Raw genomic sequence first — 6,022 nt, forward strand, 5'->3', positions numbered from 1 at the left:
GGCAAGAGTGAGGTTTTGATGTCATCTCCTTTATCATTGTTTGAGGGGCAACATGTGATTTAAGCTATAATAGTATTTCTTTTATTTGTATTTGGTGCATAGAAGTCAAGGAAGGCAACTTTCCCTTGGTGGGTTTTTCCATTAGTATCCTTCTGTATCTCTTCCAAGTAGTTTTGGTTTTGAGTCTATTTTGCTAGATATTAAAATGGATACTCCAACTTACTTCTTAGATCCATTTACTTCAAATATCTTTTCCATAATTTTATGCTGAGGTGATATTTATCCTTGATGTTAAGCTATGTTTCTTGGGTGTAATACAAGGATATCTGGGCTTGTGTTTGTCCGATATGTGTTCCTTGGTTCCTGTTGCCCGCCCTCCCCCCATCTCTTTTAACTTTAATTGATTCTTTGTGGATTCCACATTATGCATTCTGATCTCACTTTTCTCCCTGTCTCCTCCTCATATTCACCTTCTGCCCTTGCAACCCATCCCCCAAACAAAACCAAATTTAAAAGAAAAATAAAAAACCAAGACAAAAAAACAAATGAGATGAGATAAGATGAGATGAGATGAGGTGAGAGAGAGGGAGAGAGAGAGAGAGAGAGAGAGAGAGAGAGAGAGAGAGAGAGAGAGAGAGACAGAGAATGAGAATCTTGTGGTAGTTGTAGTGTGGCCTGTCTTTACTTGCAAGTGTTCATTGCCAGAGTCATTGGTCTGGAGGCCTCTGGCTTCTGCTACACCACTGATTACGGGCTCTCACTGGGACATTTCTTGGATATCCTGTTATTGCCCTGTGTCGTGGAGATCCTGCTGTTTTGGATCTGTAGGTTCATCCCCTTCACCTGTTCCAACAGTTCATAGATGAGGTGGATGTTGGGGTGTACTGGTTCTGGACCTGGGTGGTAGCTGGGTTAGTCAGCCTGCCGCCAGCTCTCCCTCATTATCACTACCTGGATGAGCTCCCCAGCCTTGCCTCAGCTCTCTCATCCAGTGCAGCCTGCCACAAGGAGTGAGGCCAGTGCTCCTGCTCTCAGAACCTCAGATCCTGTCACTCACACTATCAGGGCCAGCTCTACCGTTTTGCCCAGGTGAGGGATTGATGTAGGGGAGTACATGGGGGTGGGGGCGGGGATCAGCTCTCCTGCTCTCACTCCCTCAGAGCTGGCCCCCTGCTTAACAAACAGAGTCAGCTCTGGTGTGCTGTTCAGGTGAGGTGCAGGGCCTGCTCTTCTTTGTGCTGCAGCTGGTGAGGGGCAGGGCTAGTTCTCTCACTCTTGTGACCCTGGGGCCAGCTCTCTCAACTGCTACAGATAGCAATGGGTGGAGGGGGAGGGCATGGCAGATGAGGTGGTGGGGTCAGCTCTGTTGCTCTCATGCCCAGCGTTGGCTCACCTTCATCCCCAACAGGGTCAGCTCCAGTGTGCTGCCCAGATTGGAGGTGGGGGAGAACCCTCTCTCTTGTGTGCTGTAGATGCTGAGTGTCAGGACCAGCTCTCACTGGCAGAAGGTGGTCATGGGTAAGGGGGGTGTCTGTTGCCCTCTTTCGTTCTTAGAGAGTGTGGTGGCTGTATGTTGCCTGGTAGGGAATGCTGAGATCCTACCAGGTGTGGCCACTGGGGGTCTGGGTAAAATGTTTATCTCAGTATTGGGAGCTGGCACTTAGTAACGGAGATGGGCTAGGAGTGGGGGGGGGTTCAAAGGAGGGAGGAAAGTAAGGTGTTCTATCAGGTTAGGCTTAGTCCCCAAGGAATGGAGGCAGAGTGGGAGGTGAGGCCCAGCAGGCAGTCTGTTACAGAGCTGAGGTGAGGGGACTGGATTTGGAGGAGAGTGAGGATCTGAAGGTTGTTTACCTGCTTTGCTGGCCTACTTGCTTCTGTGGTAGGCCTAGGGAGATGCCATATCTGCACTCAGCCTACTTGCTTCCCTGGCCTGAGTGTTCCCAGGGAATGCCTGCTGCTGTTAGGGCTGAGATAGAGTGGAGTCAGGGGAAGTAAGAGTAGAGGGGAAGATCTGTGTAGGCCACTAGAGATGGAGGCAGGGAAGGAGAGGAGGTCTCAGCAGGTGGTCTGTGAGGGATGAGACTAGGGGATTGAATCTGAAGAGGGAAAGGTGAAAATCTGCAGTTAGTCTACCTACTTTCCTGTAGAGACCCAGAGGTTTCCTAGTGAGAAGTTACTCAGGGTCCCAGAATCTGAGCTTGCTTTACCCAGCAGGGCTGCATAAGGGGATGATTTGACCACGGGCATGGTTAGCAGGTGTTTGTAAGGGTCTACACTTGGCTGTGTAGTGTCTTTAGTCCCGCCTCTTGGCATTGTTATAAAAAGCCCTTTTGAAGAGGCAGAAGGGGCCATTGGGTTTTGATCCAGGCCCTCCCGAAGCTATCCCATGTCTCTTTCTTCTTGTCACCTAGGTCTCTCTTTCTGCCTAATTATTTCTCATCCCTCTCTCCTCCTCATAGGAACCCTGGAGAAGGTGGGAGCTGGCCCCACACTTTTCCGGCTGCCATGCTGCTTTGTTGTTTTATTTTGCTGTTTTAAACCGTGTCTAATCTTGATATAATGGCTCACCTTTAGAAATACTGATTAGTTGTGACTTACTCAGCTTGAAAAAAATTGTATGGCATCTGACCTAAGGACTTTACTAGAGTAACAATAATCCCATTAATGAAATTAAATTTTAGAAAAGATATGACATCCACACAGTACAAATACATTTGGGTCTTTCACCTTGGCTTTTTCTTTTCACACCAGAGTTGTTTTGTGGTATGGTTTCTTCTTCGGGTTTCCGAGGAAAGCATGTGTAGTAATGGCTCAGTCTTTAATCTTCTCCCTCGATCCCCCAGTGCTAGCATTATAATAAACTCCCGCCATTGGTGGCTATTTTTTTTTTTTTTTGATGTTGCTACTAATTAGAAGTGACGGAATAGTCCAGCTAAACCGGCAACACTTAAGCCAGCTTTTGATTATGTTTATACACTTTGTGCAATTCTAGGGATTGAGCCAAGTGCCCCCCAAATGCTGGACAGGGGTTCTATCAGTGCTCTACATTCCCGGCCTTCAGCATTTGGTTATTAACGGGCGAAAACACCAAATACATGGTTTTAACTAATACGTGCTTTTCATGCCTGGCAAAGGTGAACGTTTACCCATCTCTAGTTCTCTTCTCCTTCTGCCACCTTCTCTCTTCAGGCGTTGATGCCACGATGGCAGGCCACCCAGGACAGTGTGATGGTCAGTTTTAGTTGTCAGCTTGCCAGAGTCTAGAAGAATAACCTGGGCAGAGCATCTCCATGAGGGATTGCTGATGTCTGACCTGTGGACACTTCTGGAGGAGACTGTTTTCATTGTGTTCATGGAGGTGGCAAGGCTGTTGATTGTGGGTGGCATCTCCTGACTTGCAGGGCAGGGGTGGGCATGAGTAAACAGTCATACATTCATTCTCTCCTAGCTCCTGACTGCATGTGACTAGTTACTTCAAGTGCCTGCCTTGACTTCCCCAAAATGACATGCTCTAACTGGGAATCAGAAGCTGAAGAATAACCCTTCTTCTCTTAAAGCTGCCTGTGAGCCACTGGAAAGGAAACAGCATCAAGGTGCAGATCACCGATAAATAAAACACAACTGCAAAAGAGGATCTATCTGGAAAATAGCTACTTAGGCCCCAACATCAAATCAATGAAGGAAAAAGTCAATTTACTAAAATATTTCTTTTATTTGAATAAGGTCATTGACATTTCTTGAATTCCAGCTAGCATCAAGTAACAATCAGAAAAGCAAAACAAAAACAAACAAACAAAAAAACTTGACAAAATGTTATATAGTTGAAATTGACAGTGGATAGAAAACCCTTTTAAACTTGAACATCATAAAAGAAATACCTTAAAAAGGGCAACATACAGATTTAAAAAGTTGCAAGAGCTGATCTCACCCTAAATCTTACAAATACAAAATTCCCAATGACTAATTTGTTCATCGCCTTTCTCCAACCAGCATGTGGGCCCTTCGAGAGAATCCGACTCCAGCAACCAATCAGTTCTTTACAAAGACCGATTCTCTACAGAGCAGCAGGTCTTTACAAAGACCCCTTATTCAAGTCTTTCCCATTCTCCTCAAGTTATCAACAGATGCAGCTGTCTGGGATAAAAGGAGGTGACAATCAGGAAGGCCACAGCTTCAGCAGGCAGGCTTCATGATGGGCACGCCTAAGCTTTCCCATGAGCCAAAGACGATTCTACAAGTTTCGAAGTCATCACTGAAGCGCTAAGAGGTCAGCTAACAACCGGTTAGTGTGTAGTCGCTGATGAACAAAGAGTCTTAGCAAAACAAACACCAACAAGCACAGAAGAATCAGCAGAGTTGCCCATCTCAAAGACAGTGAAAGTGTGCGTAGCTCAGCTTTGAGCCAACAAAACAGACACCCACCACAGCCCTTTTCCTACTCCTCATGTCAGGGGCTCTCAACTGTCAGTGTGCTGTGTCTGTGGTGTCCATGGAGGGGATGGACACTCTGAAGGCCACCTGAGTTGTGACGCAGCTGGGCTGGAATGGGGCCTTGGAATCTGTATTCCTAAGAAGCATTCCATGAACCGAATGGCCGGTCCATGGGCCATACTCGGAAGAACACTGAAGTGCCTTAAAAATGTGACAAAACACTGGTTTATTGTTTGTGACTTCAGGTGAAGTTTTAAGCTAAATAAAGCATTCAAATAATTATAATGCAAACAGCATATGACACAAGTTTATCAGCAATTACATAATTGCAACTTCTTTTAAAAGTGGCATCATAAAATTACATTGAAGTTTTAAAATAAATTTTGTTTTAATCCAAGGCACCTGTAAAATACTTGCTGGTGTGAGAAGTGAATTATTTCAGTTACACAGAACACTACAGAAATGGAGGAACTCTGGCAGTGATAGTGTCCCACAGAGCAGGGTTGTGCTCAGGAGATTCCGACTTAATGATTCTGAGGAAAACACAGACAGACAGACAGACAGACCGACTGTGTGGACGACCTTGCAGAGTGATGCTGAAGCAATTAACAAGTAAAAAGATTCCTGCTCCTGCTCCAATGGCTAGCTGCAATCACATTAGGAAGGATCAGTGTACTTCCCTTCAGACTTCAACCTCCAAAATGTACCCTGCCCGGGTCTGGATCCCCTTAACGTCCAGGCACACACGACTGTAGGCTTTGCAATACTGGGCTCCGGCAGCCTTTTACCTCAAGAAGATTTCCCAGTGTCTCACTCGGACATTTTCCTGGAGGATTTTTTAGTAAGTAAGTTCTGGGAGATGACGCTTGTGGAACATGAGTTTCCAAACGTGAATCTAGAGGAGAGAGTGAGGAGCACTTTATGCTGCCGGGTCTCGTGTAGGCACTGAGTGCACTGTCAGAATTTCTGGGATCTGGGGTGATGAATGGCAGCATAAAGTGTGGGGAGCCTGCACCCGTGGTGCCAGTTAGGTAGTGCCACGGCACAGAGAACTCTCCAAAAGTCTTCACACGGGCTAGGCTGTTAGCCCAGTCTGCAAATGACAGCTGAGAGAAAACTTACAACAATTTAGCTGCGTATCTTATTAAACAGTGTTGTCCTGGATCCCAGAGCAAACGAGACCATTACTTTAATAAGAGGTAAACTGTCTTGAAGCCAGCGAAAGTCTAGCCCAGCTGTGAAAAGAAAGAAAGGTCACAGGTGGTTTCTCAAATACCTCCGACTGGGGCTGTCTCAACTCTTGCCAGCCTAATGTTCCTGGTTAATTCACTAACGGATGCTTCACAGCATCCTGATTTCCAGCGTTTAAAGGAGAAACAGGTAAGTATTTACGTGACAAATTTGCTCTCAAATCTCTCAAAGCGCTTCTGCCATAGCCCCCTGAAGTCACAAACCAGAATAATGTAAACCAGAGTGTCCTGGTGCCTCCTGTGACTTTAGAATAGCTGCAGGACATGCTAGCAGAGCCACACTGCATGTTCAACAAAATGAAGAAATGAATCCCACAAATTACAAGTCTAAAAATTATTTC

Source organism: Peromyscus leucopus, chromosome 19 (assembly GCF_004664715.2).
Source record: "Peromyscus leucopus breed LL Stock chromosome 19, UCI_PerLeu_2.1, whole genome shotgun sequence".
NCBI classification, from domain to species: Eukaryota; Metazoa; Chordata; class Mammalia; order Rodentia; family Cricetidae; genus Peromyscus; species Peromyscus leucopus.